General features: G+C 30.9%; 1 protein-coding gene across 11 annotated transcripts in view; it reads right to left on the bottom strand.

Moving 5' to 3' along the window:
• The window catches only part of LOC126744960 (glycine receptor subunit alpha-4), an 88,546-nt gene extending 68,259 nt beyond the window's left edge, over positions 1–20,287 (bottom strand). For all 11 annotated transcript variants that reach the window (XR_007663381.1, XM_050452578.1, XM_050452580.1 and 8 more), the window contains exon 1: positions 20,053–20,287. The gene's annotated coding sequence lies outside the window, so the exon portion shown is untranslated. The remainder of the gene's footprint in view (positions 1–20,052) is intronic.
• Between the last annotated feature and the right edge of the window lie 645 nt (positions 20,288–20,932).

Below are 20,932 nucleotides of genomic sequence, written 5' to 3'. Positions count from 1 at the left end.
AAAAAAAATTGTGGTTTCTGGAGAAAATGGTGAACAAAAAACGAGCAAATATTCCGGAACACAGCACATTCGCCACAAATTATTTTCGAGAACCTCTAATAATTTTAGTACATTTTCTTATTTTAATAATTTCGTTTTGCTTTAAAGTCTAATAGTTTTAGACTTATTTCGATATATACATGAAGCTGAGAAAAAGTGGGTTTTTGGACTCACTAACAGATCAAAAGACAACCCAATAATTAAGTTTGAATACGAATACGAATAACATAATTACAGTGGAAAAAGAACGCTATTAAGCAAGCGACATACTACGAACCTCTAGTTAATTTTCTACATTCTCCTATTTATATTTTTTAATCGTCAGAACTGTAGTCGAATAGACGGAATTCCAATCCTTCAATAATATAAAGAAGTTCACAGGTTAGTTAGTTGTTTTAGTACGTTCATCTACTTATCAATATTTTGCTTTGAAGACTTTAGAACTTAAAGTCGAATGAGAAGTTGGGTCTAATACAAGTTGTATGAAGTGTTAAAATATTTTTCAATCATTGCTCAGCATGGAGTTGTTTGTTAAAAGATAAACGCAAGTCACTCAATTACTTTCTTGATGGATCGAGGTGGATAACAATCATGTTTGATAGAGAAACTTAAGCCACTTTCCTCATAAACAACGTCATCTCTCAAAGGAAGTTTATCTTTATTTAAGTAGACATGATGAAAATGTTATTTTCGAAGTAAAGATGAGACTCATTCCTAATCGAGAAGAACCCTTGCATCCAACAAAAAAAAGCAAACTTTTTTCAAGTTAGACGCTTGTTTCCCCTTACTGCGTTTCTTTGGAACAATGCCCTTCTACGGTTGAATATGCCCGCATACAAACCTTCTCAAACGGCCCTTTTGAACTTTTGTCGGTTTTATTTTAGCCCGGAGGCTTAAAAGGAAGTAATTATACGCTGCTCCACAATGTTTTATTACATGTTTACTTTAAAATATAAAATTCTTTTGTAGGTGATTAAAAGCGTCTGTTTTTTTTTTTAAATACGGGGAGGTTTGTTCTCCTGCTATTAAGTGAAATCATTAGTGCATTTTTATTTGTTTTGCGATATTTTTAGTTAATTGCTTCGTGCCACTTATAGAAGCGATCCGATTACAAGGGCCTTCATTCAGTGATTGATTTATTGAAAAAAAATGGAACTAAATGAGTTCACTTCTTAATAATAATAGACTGTAAAAAATTGCTTTGTAATATTTACTGCAATGTTGCGTCGCCCTTTTTTTTCAAATTCTAGTAAATTTTATCTTATTTGTAGCAAGAAATCCTATGAGCATATGAAAGCAAATCTGACAGTATTATAAACTCGTCAAGTGGTAATTAGTCCAATACTGAGTCGCATATTTTGATACAATAAAATCAGAAGATGCAATTGCTTTTAATATATTAACACGTTAACTGCCGTGAGACATAAATGTGGTGTCTCATGTTACTTTCAGTAATAGCCGCGTGACCTATCTGTGGTGTCTCAGAAGTAATTGTGTACTATATCCATGTGAGCTTTGATCGGCGTCTCAGTCTTATATAAGTTATATGGAACTGAAAGAGCGCGGTTGTAACGGTCTGACACTAGTTTTGGTTTTTGAATTTGAGACTCGAAAGTGGGTCTTCATGGTTTCAAAAATAAGTCATTCATAAAATCAAAATGTATAGAAAATAAACATTTTAATTGATTAAAATATAGCATTAAAGCAAGAAAGCTAAGAAATAAACGAAATACATCTAAATTCAAACATTATTTGGTACAGTCATGTACCTGAAAAAAGCGTCCAGATTCTTTTTCAAGCTTTTGATAACAAATAACGCATCGACGTCTGTTACCAACATCTTCCAAGGAATGTTGACGCCTTAGAAAATTGAAAGGCTTTCAATGTTCTAAGGTTGATGCTCTTCAAGGAAAATTCCTCTAACTACAGCATTCGTTTCTACACATTTTTTTCAGTGTGGTGCCAATCAATTATTATCAAAAAGAGAACATATTAAACAGTGGTCTCTTTGCACATAGATACTTAAATAGCACGCTGCCGGCTATGGGTGCTTAAAAATATTAAACTTGTTCATTTTTTTCCTAAATCACGTGTATCGTTTTAACTGAAATAATGGAGCACTTATAGCCGATAAATGAAATCCTGCATGGCGCCACTTAAACACACCGTGCGACCTTTTACAAGTCCAGAGTGAACCGACGTCGTTCCTGCTGTTTTGCGGCTAGGGTCGCGTGACTGACCCTGTGGCAATCGATGTTCCTGCAATTCTTAACCCTGCGCCATTCTACTACAATAAGCCAACCCGATGTTTATTAAAATATTCATTTAAACTGGATCAGATTGCCTAAAGGCCACTGGGCTCTATACCACTGCTACTGCCAGTGGTCTATCCGCATAATTGGTTTTTAATTTTACCTGCGAACTGAATTGCAGCAAAATAATTATTTTAAAATGTTTATATTAGGTCATAAAATCGGAAAACATTTGAAAGGCCCGCGTAAATTTTTGGCGGGTGGCGGTCCCTCGTGGCAAATGCGCACAACATCTTCAGTCAGTTGTTCATGTTACATTTAACACACTACAACCAGTAGAATTATGCTTGAAATGATTATATAGAAGGCTATGTAACGTTATTAAAAAAAAATTATTGTCGTTAAACTTGGTTTTATATATTTATTGGTTTTTTAGAGTTGAATAAAATAAATATTTCTAATACACCATAATCGTCAAAAATTACTTTTTCTGAATCTTCATAATGCTCTCACTCCCTTAGTTGTGCTCGAATCTTGTTTTAACCTAGTGGTTTCGTGATTTAGGTGATCTGAAGAAGACGCTGGTATAGTTAGTTCGATTTTGAAAAAAATCAATTTTTGATGAAAAAATTCAATACGGGAGGGTATACCCGAAAAATGAAAAATCCCAAACTTTGAAGGTCGATATCTCGGCTTCTTTGGACACTATCGAGAAAATTCCAACGGTTTTGTCTTAGTTTCGTCGTTCTAAATGCAAGGAGACCATCCGCAAGGTCGTAGCTTTTACGATAGCCGAGATATGGTATTTTTGATGCCCATTTTTGGCCTCAAAAACGAGGTCGAAAAAATACTCGATTTCTTAGTTCTGCTCAGATTCCCTTATAACCCAGTATTTTCGTGATCTACATGATGAGAACAATCCGCTGGTATAGTTAGTTCGAATTCGAAAAAAAAAAAATTCTGAAAAAAATCCAAACGGGGGGGTATACCCGAAAAATGAAAAAATCCAAATTTTGAAGGCCGATATCTCGACTTCTATGGGAGCTATCGGGAAAATTCCAACGGTTTTGTCTTAGTTTTGTCGTTCTAAATTCAGCGAGATCATCGGCAAGGCCGTAGCTCTTATATTAACCGAGATCTCGCATTTTTAGGACCTATTTTTGGGCTCAAAAACGAGGTCAAAAAGTGACTTTTTCCGAATTTTCAAAGTGCTTTCATTCCCTTAGATTTGCTCAAATCTCGTTATAACCCGGTGTTTTCGTAATAAAGGTGATCTGAATAAAACGCTGGTATAGTTAGTTCGATTTCGAAAAAAATTAATTTTCGGTGAAAAATTCGACACGGGGGGGATGTACCCGAAAAATGAAAAATCCCAAACTTTGAAGGTCGATATTTCGGCTTCTATGGACACTATCAAGAAAATTTTAACGGTTTTAACTTAGTTTTGTCTTTCCAAATTTAACGAAACCTTCCGCAAGTTTATAGCTCTCATATTACCCAAGATCTTGAATTTTCAGGACCTATTTTTGGGCTCAAAAACGAGGTCAAAAAGTAACTTTTTCCGAATTTTCAAAGTGCTCTCACTCCCTTAGTTTTGCTCAAATCTCATTATAACCCGGTGTTTTTGTAATAAAGGTGATCTGAATAAGACGCTGGTATAGTTAGTTCGATTTCAACAAAATCTAATTTTCGATGGAAAATTTCGATACGGGGGGGATATACCTAAAAAATGAAAAATCTCAAACTTTGGAGGTCGATATCTCGGCTTCTATCGACACTATCAATCATTCGTCTTTCTGAATTCAACGAGATCTTCCGCAAAGTCTTTTTAGGTTTCTCGTTTTTTTTTTGTTATTATTGTATTCACATTTTGTCTGCCTTTATCCTGCTTTAATTTTTATTGCAATTAAATTAAATTAAATTATTGATTTCTTTTAGGCAGTTGACCCTGAAGTTTCTGAAAGAATAAAAGAATTTTTAAGATTAGACATATACTAACTCGATTATGAAAGTAGTCCCTTTACCCCTTTTTTTTCCAAGTTTGTTACTGTTTTCAAAAGTATTTTTTAGGTTCCTCAGTTTTCTTGTTTAATTTTGTTATTGTTTTCACACTTTATTTGTTTTTATCCTACTTTTATTTTAATATCCATTTTTAGCAGTTTAAGTTCTTCTTGATCTCGTCCAGTCCCGGAGAGCATGGAAGAATAAAAGAATTTTTGACATTAAATACATGGAAATAATCACTTTGCGCCTGCTTGTTTTCAGTTTTATCACTGTTTTCATAAGCATTCCTTAGATATCCAAGTTTTCTTGTTTAATTTCGTTATTGCTGCTACACTTTATTTGTCTTTATCCTATTTTTATTACAACAGTTTTTAAATAGTACATGAATATTCTTTTTCGGCAGTTTATGTAATATTTAACTCCTTCCAGGCAGTTGAAGCCAGAAGTACTTGAATGCCTGGAAGAAAAACTTGATTTCTATGAATTTTTGGGTTTATTTTTCTTCACTAAATCCAGCTTAGTCAATAGATGTTTCTTTTAGTCTTATCTTTGTTTGTCGGTTAAACCCTGGACTTCCTGGACGAATCAAAATATAAACATACTACGACGGCCGTAGTTAATAGAACAGAACCTGGAAATATTATAGAAGCATTTCCAGAGAAATATATATGGAAATGGTTAGTTTCTTGATTATCAATAGTAGATACATGTACACTAGGTTGATGGTAAGAATGCAATAACGTATGGTGACGTTGCGAAGTACAACTGTGACAAGTATCTTTCAGTTAATTGCTGTAAATTTTGGATATTACATAAGTATACCCATTTCTTGTTAAATTACATCAGACATTAAATTTATTAACAATTTATGTTGATTAGGTTGTGATTTTGTCCAATGCTCCGAGCAGTAGCTCCCATATTAACCGAGATCTCGCATTTTTAGGACCCATTTTTGGGCTCAAAAACTAGGTCAAAAAGTGACTTTTTCCAAATTTTCGAAGTGCTCTCATTCCCTTAGTTTTGCTCAAATTTCATTATAACCCGGTTTTTTCGTCATGTAAGTGATGAGAATAGGCTCCTAGTAAAGTTAGTTCAATTTTGAAAAAATCATTTTTCGACGAAGAAAGTCGATACGTAGACATAAATGAAAAATCCCAAACTTTGGCGGTCAATATCTCGGCATCTATGGACACTATCGGAAAAATTGCAATAGTTTTGACTTTATTTTGTCTTTCTGAATCCAACGAGACCTTCCGCAAGGTCGTAGCTCTTATATTACCCAAGATATCGCATTTTTAGGACCCATTTTTGGGCTCAAAACGAGGTCAAAAAGTGACTTTTTTCAAATTTTCAAAGTGCTCTCATTCCCTTAGTTTTGCTCAAATCTCATTATAACCCGATGTTTTCATGATGTAGGTGATGAGAAAAAGCTGCTAGTATAGTTAGTTCGATTTCGAAAAAAATCAAAATTTGATGAAAAATTTCGATACGGGGGGGTATACCCGAAGAATGAAAAATTCCAAACTTTGGAGGTCGATATCTGGGCTTCTATGGGTACTATCGAAAAAATTTCAATGGTTTTATCCTATTTTCATCTTTCTAAATCCAACGAGATCTTCCGCAAGGTTGTAGCTCTTATATTAGCCAAGATATCGCATTTTTAGTACCCATTTTTGGCCTCAAAAACTAGGTCAAAAAGTGACTTTTTCCGAATATTCAAAGTGCTCTCATTCCCTTAGTTTTGCTCAAATTTCATTATAGCCCGGAGTTTTTGTCATGTAAGTGATGAGAATAAGCCCCTTGTAAAGTTAGTTCAATTTTGAAAAAAATCAATTTTCGACGAAAAAAGTCGATATGTAGACGTAAAATGAAAAATCCCAAACTTTGGCGGTCAATATCTCGGCTTCTATGGACACTATCGGAAAAATTGCAATAGTTTTGACTTTATTTTGTCTTTCTGAATCCAACGAGACCTTCCGCAAGGTCGTAGCTCTTATATTAACCGAGATCTCGCATTTTTAGGACCCATTTTTGGGCTCAAACCGAGGTCAAAAAAGTGACTTTTTCCGAATTTTCAAAGTGCTCTCATTCCCTTAGTTGTGCTTAAATCCCATTATAACTCGATGTTTTCGTGATGTAGGTGATGAGAATAAGCCGCTAGTATAGTTAGTTCGATTTCGAAAAAAATCAAGTTTTGATGAAAAATTTCGATACGGGGGGGTATACCCGAAGAATGAAAAATTCCAAAATTTGTAGGTCGCTATCTCGGCTTCTATAAGCACTATCGATACAATTGCAATGGTTTTATCCTATATTTGTCTTTCTGAATCCAACGAGATCTTTCGCAAGGTCGTAGCTCTTATATTAGCCGAGATATTGCATTTTTAGGACCCATTTTTGGGCTCTAAACGAGGTCAAAAAGTGACTTTTTCCGAATTTTCTAGCATTCCGCATTCCCTTAGTTGTGCTTAAATCCCATTATAACTCGATGTTTTCATGATGTAGGTGATGAGAATGAGCCGCTAGTATAATTGGTTCGATTTCGAAAAAAATCAATTTTTTGTTGAAAAAATTCGATACCCGAAATATGAAAAATCCCATGCTACGAAGGTCGATATCTCGGCTTCTGTGGACTCTATCGAGAAAATTCCAACGATTTTGTTTTATCTTTGTCTTTCTGAATCCAACGAGATCTTCTCCAAGGCTGTAGCTCTCATATTAGCCTAGATCTCGCATTTTTAGAGCCCATTTTTGGCTCAAAAAAATCCTCAAAAATCGCATTCTTTGCAAATTTTTAAAATGCGTTTTTTGAGTAAAAAAATATTTGGTTTATAACGGACTTTTAATTAAAATCGCATTAGAGAAAACACTGAGAAACTGATTTTTTTCTTTTTAATGTCCAAGGAATAAGCCACCGTAATCCGAACCTTAAAAATACCACTTTAAATAAACGCGACTAACGCTTAAAGTTTGCAAAATATCCAGATTTATTTACATGAGCGCCATTTTACGATTGTTAAGATTTACAGTGGTTTTATTATGTTTTGAAGTATATTCTCTGCTATTTTTAGATCGGTCTTTAGATGTAGGGTATTTATTTTCGAAAAGAGCAAATTTTGTTTATTAATACAAATATACAAAAAAAAAGCCAAATTGCTCCCGTAAAAGGTCCATGTTTAGGATGGGTTAATACGTTTTTTTTTAAATTAAAACCATTTTCTTTTTTTCATTTAAACATCGTTCTGAAGTATTATTTGAGTTTTTTTGTTAGAAAACGAAATAAAAAATGGGTGTTCCATTAGTTATTTTAATGGAAATTTTACTACTATTAGTATTAAACAAAATTTAAACTCTTTAAAATTAAAAGCTTTAAAGACACTTAAATGCGATAATACTATTAAAATACTGCCAGCCGATAAAGGTAATGCTACCGTTCTTTTAAATATTAACACTTATGAAAATTAATTAAATTGAATAATTAATGTTGGTAATTATTTTAAATTATCTAAAGATCCTACAGAAAAAAATTGAAAGACAATTGATTTAAATTAACTCCACATAACCAATAAATAGATCAATTAATTAAAAGCTAAAAAGGTACTTATTTAGATGCAGATAATGATGCTCTGACAGCCTGTAAAAAAATGTTCTATTAAAATATCAACTTGAGGCATTTTTAAAAATGTAAGGTAAACCTTTCCCAAGGATTTAGTAGAACTTTGAGCAAATTTGGACAATTTTTGAGAGCGTGATGCGATTTTTTGTACTGAGGGTTCAAATAAATGCCTTTAAATATCTAAAAATTGACTTCCAATATTTGATTAGAAACAAGCAAAGATTGAATTAACTGGAATAAAAGAAAAACAATTTTGATATATTTTGTTGTGGTCTCTTGAATTATCTAGATTTTCCTTCATTTTGTAATTTGCCTTTAGTACACTTTTCAAGACCAAATTTCGTGTCGTAAAATTGATTATACCCGTGATACACTTATGTCCAAGCATTTGTACTATTTAAAATCGAACGTAATAGAACAGGGCCATTATTATTATTATAAGCAAATAAGTCGAATATTAATGGGTTTATGATCATAAGTCGTAACACAAATTGGCCCGACTCCCTCATTGATTTTATTAATAATTATTAGTTGGTCGCATCCTTGCGACGCATCGCTTACGGTCAAGGCGTTGCAAATACCAACGTTTTAAAAATATTACCTCTATTAATATACGCCTGTATTGCCTATGCCCGTGTTTTCAAGTATTATTACATTCGGGATGATCACTTTATTGTTTTGAAGGCAAACAAATTATTAAGGATCTAAAACATGCCTTCGATACTGTATAAGGTACTTGTTTAGATGCAGATAATGATGCTCAGACAGCCTGTAAAAAAATTTTTAATTAAAATATCGACTTGAGATATTTAAAAAAATATAAGGTAAACTTTTCCCAAGGATTTAGTATAACTTAGAGCAAATTTGGACAATTTTTAAAGGCGTGATGCGATTTTTGGTACTGAGGGTTCAAAAAATTGTAGACATGTTTACCATCATCTTTGATCGGTTTTAAAAAAAGTTCTAATGGAACTAATAAATTTAAATATTTTTTAGAATATAAAACGGAGTTTTTTTTATAATCTAGTAATACCTTAAACAAGTTTGGACCTTTTTTAAGGAAGTTATCGATTTTTTTGTACTGAAGGTCCAAAAAAAATTTAGAAATTTTGACACCATCTTTGACAGCCTGTAAAACATTTTCTAGTAAAAATATTAAGTTATGATATCCTCAGAAATGTAATATTAAGTCATTTTAACGTTTAAGTGGTACTTTGAGCAAATTTGGACAATTTTTAAAGGGGTTATGGATTTTTTTGTACTGAAGGTCCAAAAAAATTAAGAAATTCTAACCATCATCTTTGAAAGTCTGCAAAAAATGTTCTAATAAAAGTACCAACATAAAACATATCTAGGAATATAAAATAAAGCTTTCCTAATAATTTAGTGAAACATTGGGTAAATTTGGATCATTTTTAAAAGAGTTTTGGATCTTTGTATGCTGAAGGTCCAAAAAAAAAAGAAAAACTATTACCATGATCTTTGGCAGCATGTAAAAAATTGTCTAATTGAAATATCAACCTGAACTATATTTGGAGATATAAAATAAAGTTTTCCTTAAGATCTAGTTAAACACGAAGAAATTTGGACGGCTTTTAAAGGAGTTACGGATTTTTGTGTACCAAAAGTCCAAAAAAATACAGAAATTTTAACCATCATCTTTGACAGCCTATAAAAAAATTTTTACTAAAAGTATCAACTGAAAAGATAAAATGAAGCCTTCTTAATAACCTAGTGGAACCTTGAGCAAATTTGGACCATTTCTAAGAGAGTTTTAAATTTTTTTTGTGCTGACGGTCCAAGAAAATAGGAAAATTATTACCATCGTTTTTGACAGGCTGTGACAATTATCCAATTAAAATATTAATTCAAAATTAATTTTAAAAATATAAAATGAAGTTTTCCTAATAATTTAGTGAAAGAAATTTGGAAAGCCTTTAAGAGACATGAATTTTTTTGTACTAAAAAAGGTCCAAAAAAATAAGAAATTTTTACATCATCTTTGACAGTCTATAAAGAATCTTCTAATAAAAATATTAACCTGAAATATCCTTAAAAATATAATATCGAGTTTTTCTAACGATCAGGTGGAACTTTGAAGAAATTTGGACAGTTTTTAAATGAGATATGAATTTCTTTGTACCTAAAGTCCAAAAAAATTAAAGAATTTTTACCATCATCTTTGACACCCTGCAAAAAGCTTTCTAACCAGAATATCAACTTAAGGCATATCTAAAAAGGAAAAATTAGGCTTTCTTAATAATTTAGTGGAACCTTGGGCAAATTTGGACCATTTTCAAGAGAGTTTTTCAAAAAAATCAATTTTTCAAATCAATTTTTTTGCACTGAGGGTCCAAAAAAACAGGAAAATTATTATCATCGCTTTTGAAAGCCTGTAAAAAATTGTCTAATTAAAATATCAATATGAAATATATTTGAGCATATAAATTCAAGCTTTTCCAATGATCTACTGGAACTTTGGAAAAATTTAGATAGCTTTTAAGGGAGTTATGCATATTTTGGTACTTAAAGTCCAAAAAAATTAAGAAATTCTTACCATCACCTTTGACCGCCTACAAAAAAAATCCAATAAAAATATCAGCTTAAAGCATATCCAAAAACATAGAATGAAGCTTTCTTAATAATTTAGTGGAACCTTGGGCAAATTTGGACCATTTTCAAGAGAGTTATCAAACAGGAAAATTATTATCATCGCTTTTGAAAGCCTGTAAAAAATTGTCTAATTAAAATATCAATACGAAATATATTTGGAAATATAAAATAAAGCTTTTAAAGCTTTTTTATGACTTAGTGGAAGTCTGGAAAAATTTAGATAGCTTTCAAGGGAGTTATGCTTATTTTGGTACTTAAGTCCAAAAAAATTAAGAAATTCTTACCATCATCTTTGACCGCCTACAAAAAAAATCCAATAAAAATATCAACTTAAAGCATATCCAAAAGCATAAAATGAAGCTTTCTTAATAATTTAGTGGAACCTTTAGCAAATTTGGACCATTTTTAAGAGAGTTATAGATTTTTTTATACTGAGGGGCCAAAAAAATAGAGAATTTTTTCCATCATCTTTGACAGACTATAAAAAATCTACCAATTAAAATATCAACTTGAAATATCTTTCAAAGTATAAAACGAAACTTTTCTAACGATTTAGTGCAAACTTTTGGTAAGTTTGGGTTATTCTTAAGAAAATTATGGATTTTTTTGTGATATACGTAACTCTACGTAAAAATATTCAATGCAAAATCCAGGAATATTCATCCCAAAACCAAAATTTCAATAAAAATTCTCATGTTTTCACAATTTTTCTGAAATTTCATGTCTAAAAATATTAAATGATGGTAAATATTTTCATTTCTTAATTATACGACTTAATAAACCATTCGAGAGATGTTCCTTTGAACCCGTAACTTATTAATTAAGAGTTACACTATCAAAAGCTTTAGAAAACTCTCAGAAAATTGTTTCTGTCGAGTGATCTTCGTATACAAACATCAATACAATTTTTGTGCCAATACAAGTTCTGTTTCTGCCATCTACAGTTATTTGCAAATGACAACAATCTTTCCACTGAACACTTTAGGCTTTTAACAAATTACCAATAGTACCACATGCTAAATTATACTGCTCTTCACAAACCAATGGCTATAGAACCGAATTTTATAACCAAGTATTAAGGAATCTAGGAAGTGTTGGATCTCCTGCATGCATTATCAATATATGTCGTCTGAACTGTTTGCCAAATTACACTTTATCAGTACGTGATATTAATAATTGGAACACGATATAATGCCCGTTACTAGGAAACATCAGAATATTAATACCAAAAGCCATTCTGGAGCGACGCGACAGAACTTTATAGGGTAATTTCAAGCTCCATTACAGCAGATGATAAACGAGTCCGCTAATATTAATTAAGACTAATAATAATCTTCAAACGATTTGTATCTATATTTTATAGCAATTAATTTTTATTAAGGGTATTAAATAAAACAGCGAGGATTCGCATGCAGTTTCATAAGGTTCCAGGACAATTTTGCTTTCCAGGGTCAAAAGTTTATATTGACTTGTCCAGGGCTTTTGACAGACCATCGCATTTGTCTCATTATATTCAGATCTACCTGGTATACCATGGAGCACAAGGACGACTAGCTGTGACAGTTTACATGCCGCTAGATATTTTTCTAGGTACCCCTATATATTTTTCAAACTACGTCCTCCTACTTATTTTCCTAAGAAACCCTGTTGTATGGTATAGTATTAGATGAATATAATATAATATCTATTATTTCACTTTATATGCTTTACCTACCCCTAGATATCTTTAGCTTTGCATAATTATCGTGCAAAATGCAAGGTTGGTTGAGGGTCGATTAATCGTTTACAACTTGCTGATGAATAGTGGTGTAACATAAAAAATAATTTACCTCTTTAGAGATATGGGACCAGAAGTGCTTCTAGGCTCAAAATTCTCAAATATTTTAGAAGAAATAGCTCCCTACAGGGTTCGGTTAACTCACTTTACCTACTGCAGATGGGGTATTTGATCTGTAAATCGACCAGAATGTTCAAGGGGTTGGCAAGACTGTTTTTGTTCATTAAGAAACATGAGAAACACAAATATGAATATTAATTTTTAAAAAATACAGTTGAGCTGCTGGTATTTAAATTGTTGTCATATCTGCAAGTTTAATTTCCTTCTAGAAATAAGCACTTTTTTTATTAACAGAATATCTGACTAAATAATGGTTCTTTAATACTAATGGATTTGTGTAAATTGGTGACATAGATCTTTTTCTAAATGTCTTTAAGAAATAGTTCTGAATAAATGTTTACTGATGACAGCTAGTGCACTTAATATCTCTTACGTGCCCCTAGATATTTTTCTAGGTGCTCCTATATATTTTTCTTCTACATATGTTCTTACGAAACCCTATAAATTAAATACTATATTTGAAATATGTTATAAAGGTAGTCAAGGCATGCCTAATTATTAATGAAATTGATAAAAGCTGTTCGTTAACCCTTTAATAACCTGGAAGATTCATTACATTTGGCTGTTTTATAAGATTCTTTTGTATTAAGGGTCCAAAAAATGGGTAAATTTCTACCATTATCTTTGACAGCCTGTAATTGTTAAGCTAAAATTTATTTAGGAATATAAAACTAAGTTCTCTTAACGATTTAGTGGGATTTTGGGGAAATTTGGTCACTTTTTAAGGAAGTTATGATTTTTTTTATTAAAGGTTCAAAAAAAATTGGAAATTTGTATTGTCAACTTTGAAAGCCTATAAAAAAATTCCCAATTAATGTATCAACTTAAAATATTTTCAGAAACATAAAGGGAAGTTTTCTCAATGATTTAATAAAATTTTTGGGAAATTTGGAAAACTTTAAGGGTAGTTATGAATTTTTTTATGTTGAGCGTTCAAAAAAATTGGGAAATTTTTACCATCATATTTGACAGCTTGTAAAATACTTGAAAAATAAATTATGAACTTGAGAAACTTTTAAAAATATGGAATGAAGTTTGTTTAATAATTTAGGGGAACCTCGAGAAAATTTGGACAATTTTTAAGGAAGTTACGATTTTTTTTATTGAAGGTCCAAAAAAAATTGGAAATTTGTATTGTCAATTTTGAAAGCCTATAAAAAAATTCCCAATTAATGTGTCAACTTAAAATATTTTTAAAAACATAAAAAGGAGTTTCCTCAACGATTAAATGAAACTTTTGGGAAATTTGAAAAACTTTAGGGGTAGTTATGAATTTTTTTATGTTGAGGGTTCAAAAAAATTGGGAAATTTTTACCATCATATTTGACAGCTTGTAAAATATTTGAAAAATTAATTATGAACTTGAGAAACTTTTAAAAATATGGAACGAGGTTTGTTTAATAATTTAGAAGAACCTCGGGGAAATTTGGACAAATTTTAAGGAAATTATGATTTTTTTTATTGAAGGTTCAAAAAAAATTGGAAAATGGTATTGTCAACTTTGAAAGCCTATAAAAAAATTTCCAATTAATGTATCAACTTAAAATATTTTTAGAAACGTAAAAGAAAGTTTCCTTAACGATTTAATGAAACTTTTGGGAAATTTGAAAAACTTTAAGGGTAGTTATGAATTTTTTTATGTTGAGAGTTCAAAAAAATTGGGAAATTTTTACCATTATATTTGACAGCTTGTAAAATATTTGAAAAATAAATTATGAACTTGAAAAACTTTTAAAAATATGAAATGAAGTTTGTTTAATAATTTAGGGGAACCTCGGAGAAATTTGGACAATTTTTAAGGAAGTTACGATTTTTTTTATTGAAGGTCCAAAAAAAATTGGAAATTTGTATTGTCAACTTTGAAAGCCTATAAAAAAATTTCCAATTAATGTATCAACTTAGAATATTTTTAGAAACGTAAAAGGAAGTTTCTTTAACGATTTAATGAAACTTTTGGGAAATTTGAAAAACTTTAAGGGTAGTTATGAATTTTTTTATGTTGAGGGTTTAAAAACGATGAGAAATTTTTACTTTCATATTTGACAGCCTGTAAAAAATTTGACAATTATTTTATGAACCTAAAATATTAAAAAAAGTATGGAATGAAGTTTGTTTAACAATTTAGAGGAACCTCGGGAAAATTTGGACAATTTTTAAGGAAGTTACGATTTTTTTTTATTAAAGGTCAAAAAAAATTTACCACCAACTTTCAAAGCCTATAAAAAATGTCCAATTAATGTATCAACTTGAAATAACTTTAAAAATATATAATTAACATTTTATAATGATATAGTGAAGCACTAGGAAATTTGTGCAACTTTTAAGACAGTTATGGATTTATTTATACTGAGAATCCAAAAAATTGGCAAATTTTCACCATCATCTTTGAAAGCCTGTAAAAACGTTTATAATTAAAATATTGACCTCAGATATCTTTAAAAACTAAAAACGAAGCTTTACCAATGCCAGAGTACAACTTTAGAATAATTTTGACAAAGAATTTTTTTTAAATAATTATTGCTGTATTGCATTTTACACACTTTACATACCCCTAGATATTTTCTTAGGTACTCCTAGTTTTACAAAAGCCAAACAAGAAAAAAACTAAAACAACGATAAAGAGTTTCATAAGGAGGATGCAAAGGTGTAAAATATGACTGAAAATGACCAACTTAAACACTTTAATCAAAATCGATTGATCGTTAAACAAATTCGTGCAAAATTCAAACATATATGTACGGCTAATCTTATATAACACTACCATAAAAAGTGCACATGCCACCCATCTAAATAATCTATACCAACATGATGGATATTAATAAATTGAGACGTGAATTTCGCGCTTATAGCGTCCACGAAACAAATGTCAGTTTATTAACAGATCACGTAGTCATACCATAATTTGTATCTGTATATAAACTTTGACTATGAGACTTCACTTCTACTAACCAACATCGTTTTTATTCATCACCTGTGGCAAAATTGAGCATTAGAATTAATTCTGGATAATTTAGCTAATTAATTAGATACAGTTACTCGACCAAGAGCAACTCATCAAAGCCGCCCATCACGGTTCAAATATTAATAATAATATTTTCTCTTTAGCACGTAATCTTGCTCGCACATTGTCTGCTGAACAAAGACGTTCAGCTTAAATCAGTATTAATTCACCTCCGGGGGATGAAAGCGAGCTGAAATATTAATGTTTCGATATCGATTTCGTGCGATGTTGCGTGTTTATTATCTTTAGTTTGTATCCAGTAATTACTTAATAAAAGAAGAATTAAGTTAGTAATGATATTAAAATGATCCACAGAACACATAAATGAATATAGAAACTGTAGATTAAGTCATCGTAACCAAGTACCATACGAATTAAGATGATGAAAGCTAGTTGAGTTCGTTTGTTCGTTTGTCTTTTCCTTGGAGAGCATTCAGTCCACTGGATTTTGTCTTGGCAAAACATTCCTTTACACAAAAATCTTCCTGTACTTCACTTCATAATTCTATAAGAAGTAGATAATATTCAATTTCGATTTTCTCTAATTCATTCCACTATCCAATTAAGTATCTCTACCTTTTTAAAATGTTTAACAGATCAAGAAACATTGGTGCTGAATTCCATAGCGAAATGGCAAATATAGTCCGACAAATCCGACCTGAAAGGCAGTTCAGATTTTCTTACAAGAATTTGAAGTAGTTTCCAATATATTCCGAAACTGATGTGTAAATAATAAGATCAGGAAACGATCAACAGGAGGCAGAGATAAACATGGATAGACTCAAAGTAGACACCAAAGACTTAATAATAACTTGAGGGGACTAAGTCATTGCAACTTGATTGATAATGAAGCAGAAAATGTCTGTTTCCTTCCAGGCAGTTGAGATCTAAATCATCACTTCTTCCAAGCAGTTAGGGTCGCTTTTTGGTTGTTTTTTTTTATGCCTTTCAGTTATTACAAACCATTTAGTCCTTTAGGTTCTGTCTTGCCAAAGCATTCCTCAACCCTCTCACACAAAAACCCTCCTGTACCTATCAAACAAATTTTAAATGAAATTTCAATTTTCTTCCAGGCAGTTGAAGTCAATTGTTCAATTATTACAGCAGTTGAGATAGATCATGTTTCTTTTTGCTTAACAGTTAAAGCAATTTCTCGCTTTTTCCACTGATACAAATATCTCATCCAGTCTCCTCAAATTGGTCTTTTTGATACATAATTGACAAAAACGAGGAGAACACACAGTCAAGTCAGTGTAAAGGTTGTGATATGGCCTGATGATGCTCTAGTTAGTTTTTCCTTCAAAGTAATTGAGATTTTCTCCCAGGAATTTAATTCCGTGCCACTATAAGGAATAAATAATACCCATTTACGATTTTCTCTAATTTGTATACTCTATACTTCCACCTGCCATTCCGCCATCCAATTCGGCACCTTTCTATTATCTGAAATTTTTAACGGATCAAAAAAACCCTTGAAGCCGAATTCCATTATAAATATACTCCAACAAATATAAATTCAGTTAAGATTTTCTTCTATGAATTTGAAGTGACTTCAGAGCATTTGACGTCATTTTAGTGGTTGAAGTGTTTTCTTAAAGGCAGTTGAAATAATGATTTTCTTTAATTTGTATGCTCTTAACTCGATGCTTGAGCACCTTTTTACTGTTTGAAGTTTTCAGTAGATAAAGAAATCCATTGGTGCCGAATTCTATAGCAGAATGGCAAATATACTCCCACAAATGATTTTTTGTTTTTGAAGATCGCATTGTTGGGTTAGTTACACAAAAATAGTTAAAAACGAGTACTAGAAATATTTTGACAATTAAAAAAGTTCTTTTGCTCTGAGGTGACAATCTTTAAACATTTATTCAGCACCATCTAGGGACCAAATTAAGCAACTTTTTACCAAGAAAAGTTTGTTCAATTTTGCTCTATCTTGAATCGAGTCTTATTAAGCGTTAAATTACTTCTCGGGTGCCAGTTTAATATTTAACCAGGAAGTTCCAGACAGGATGAAAATCCTCCCTCGTTCGTATATAAAACTGGAAAAAAAGCTGAAATAAGGGCGTCGCAGCGGCGCCAGATATTGGCGAAACCTCCTCGACAATCGGAGGGATTTCTATAAGAGAGTTTGCTTTTACAAATATTGACCCCGATCCGATTACCCTTTGCATTTAAGTTGTGATTTTTTTAAATATTTAAAAATTGTGTCTCTTTTTTCGGTGCAAAATTGCATTTTTCTCACTAGTGTAACTTTTTGAATTGAAAGACTTTACTAAGGGATGGATTGATGAAAAGTTAATTATTCAACTAAAAGAGTCCATTATAAGAAGAACAGTCTGTATATTTAATAGTCTTGATGCTAGAATTATTTAAATAAAAACATGGACTGATGTCAAATAAACCACAAAAGAACGTCGACTCCGAAAACTCGTCGAGTCGTCGTAAAGTCTAGCGGATCACTAAATAGCCTGTCAAAAGTAAATTGAATTGCTCATTTTCCTGCATTTATGTCGGATATGTTCTCGTATAAAATGTATTACCTGAACTTTATTAAATGACTTCCTTCAAGTAGAAAATAAGACTTCAGAGAATAAACTTATAGATTAGACTAAGCTGCACAAACATGTTCGTGAGCATTTTTCTTATTTAACTAATAGTTTTTGAGAAATTTTCGAATTCAGAAGTTGTCAGCTGGTAGTAGGTCTGATCACCAGGTGATTGTCAAATAACTCAGTTTCTGTTAATGCTATCAAAAAATACTTAGAGAGTAAACTTGTAAATCAGGTCCTACTTCACAAAAATATTTTTAAGAATTTTTTTTGCAAACCCAATAGTTTTCGAGAAATTTTGGAATTTAGGTGTTGTCACTTGGGTAGTGACTTTGACAAGCAGGTTTTTGCTTAATAAATCAGTAGTTCCTGTTAATGCTATTAAAAAATTCTTAGGCAGTAAATTTGTAAATCAAGTCACGTTGTACAAGAATGTTGTGAAAAATAAAAAAGTGATTTTTTGAGAATTACGGTTTTATTCATTTCTGTAGTACAAGCGTTCTTATGAAAATTAGGTATTTTATATTTTATTGGCTTTTTTATGGAAAAAAGCACATTTTGCCATAAAATTTTTTTCATTCCCTTTTTATGCTTAATATAATTTTTTTTTTTAATCAGTTGAGTTTTAAATTTCAAAGATTTTCCATGCAAAACAAAAAAATGCCAATAACTGCTTTATTATTCATTTTTATCAAAAATATGTAAAGTACTTTTTAATTTGTACTTAAAAGGTACATCGGTCACAAAAATTAAAAATATTAATTTCCCATTACAATTCGAGAAAATTGCCAATATTCTAGTTGAGGTTTTTTAGGATTTTCTCCCACTATGTAAGGAATAGAATCAAAATTCCTTTTTTTAATGATTCCTTTTATAATTTAAACAAGTTTTATTTAAGCAATTTTTTTATTGAACCGATAGATTTAAAATATAAATAAAAGTATTATTTTTTTGAAAAATTTTACAGGGTTGTACTCCTTTTGATTTCTGTAATAAGGAAATTAATTTTTTTTTGGCTTTTCTATGAGTCACAGCAAAATTTTTTTAATCGATTAACTTTTTGAAATTTCAATAATTTTTGGGCCAGATTTGGCCAAAAACCAAAAAAATGCCAACAACTTCTCTATTATTCAATTTTATTATAAATATGTAAAATACTTTTTAATTTGTATTTTAAAGAGACATCGATCACAAAAATAAAAGATATTAAGTTAAAGAGAAAATTGCCAATATTTAATTTAGAGTCTTTCCTGATTTTCCCTCATTGTACAAGTAGTAGAATCAACATTTCTTTTTTCGAGGATAGCCCTCTTAATTCTAAACAACTTTTACCCAACCACTTTTTTTTTGCAGTCATTGAATTTTCATGAAAAATATGAAATTCAATTTCTGTAGTACAGGTGCTCTTATGGAAATTATTAATTTTTTAAAATAGAAAATTTTGCTATAAGTTTTTTTTTATTACCTCTTCATATACAGCAATTTTTTTGTAATTAGCCAAATTTAGCAAACGAAAAAACGCCAATAGCTTCGTTACTTTTTATTTTTCAAAAAAAAAATATTAATTTAATTTAATATTAAAAGAAGCATGGATTACAATAATTAAAAAAATTAAATTCCTCATATATTTCAATTAAATTGCCAAAATTTCAGTTAAGGTTTTTTAACCTTTCCTCCTACTTTAGTTAATCATTCACTCTAAAACGACCTGACACATTTCACTATTAAAAATTCAATTAAGTGTGCACCACTTTATTAAAATTTACAAAGTCTTATAAAAATTAGGTCATAGAACAAAGGTAATTATTATGCATAAATAATAGCAACCCCCTATCAAGCATTAACGAATTCTTTTATTCGCGTGCGGTTAAAATATATATTTAGCTTTGCGCAACATAATGCTGCAGTGCTTTGTTAGGACCTTGGATTAGATGTTTATGCTTCAGCCAATAACCTGACAGGAACACCCTTGTTTAATATAATTTATTTTTTTATTAATAAATAAATGAACCGTTTGATTACAATTGGGCTCACTTAAATAGTGGTCAAGCAAAAAAAAAAAAATTAGGGAAAGTTACCTTGTCCAAATGTTACGTCACCCTCACCCTTTGTCGTAACCGTCGTCGCTGCATTAAATCCAAAATAAGAAGAAGAAGAAAATAAATTTTCCGACCGAGAAGGGTTTCACTGGAAACTACGCGGGTTTTGTTGCTACTACTGTCGTGGGAAAGCGGAAACTCGCGTCGAGAAGCGCATTTTCTCGCGCATCATCGCGAACCCACCGGTTTACCGTGAGTTGTTCGACTACTAATGTTGCCAGCGCCCAACAATTCATTGTATTTTCTTTTTGGTATTTTTTTGCTTTAAGATATTAACGGCATCGTTTTATTTTCGGTCTGTATAGCGCCTATTTTTAGTTTATTCAATAATTGTTTTTGTATCAAAATATATTTGCGAGGTTGGCGAATATTCGATTGCGATTTGAAACGGGCTCGATTATTTCGATTTCATTTATATACCTTGTTAGGATGGTAAAGTGCTTGACGGCCTTAAGATTAATAGTTTTTTTTAAGTAATGCTTATACCTTCAAAAAATATGTGATTTAGGTCATCTGTATACGGAAAAAAAATTCCACTATAACTAAAACTAATAATCTTGACTAATAAGCTTAGATTCATTATCCGCAATGGAAACTAATTTTATTGCAGAAAACGTATTGATGTTATTTATTACAATAGGATAAAAGCTTTATTTAAGAATAGTAACCTCTTAATACAAGTTTTTAATTCAAATTCAAATTTAAAATACTTTATCTTCTTTAGACAAAAAGGATGGTATCGCGATTTTTAAAACCATTGACAGCTGGCATTAAGTAAGTAACATTTAATAAACTTAGAAACTTAACAGAGTTAAAAGCTAAGAAAATATCTGGTAAAAAAAATTGTATTCATAGAGAA

The sequence above is a fragment of the Anthonomus grandis genome, chromosome 15 (assembly GCF_022605725.1).
Source record: "Anthonomus grandis grandis chromosome 15, icAntGran1.3, whole genome shotgun sequence".
NCBI lineage: Eukaryota > Metazoa > Arthropoda > Insecta > Coleoptera > Curculionidae > Anthonomus > Anthonomus grandis.
This window is presented reverse-complemented; position numbering and strand designations above follow the sequence as displayed.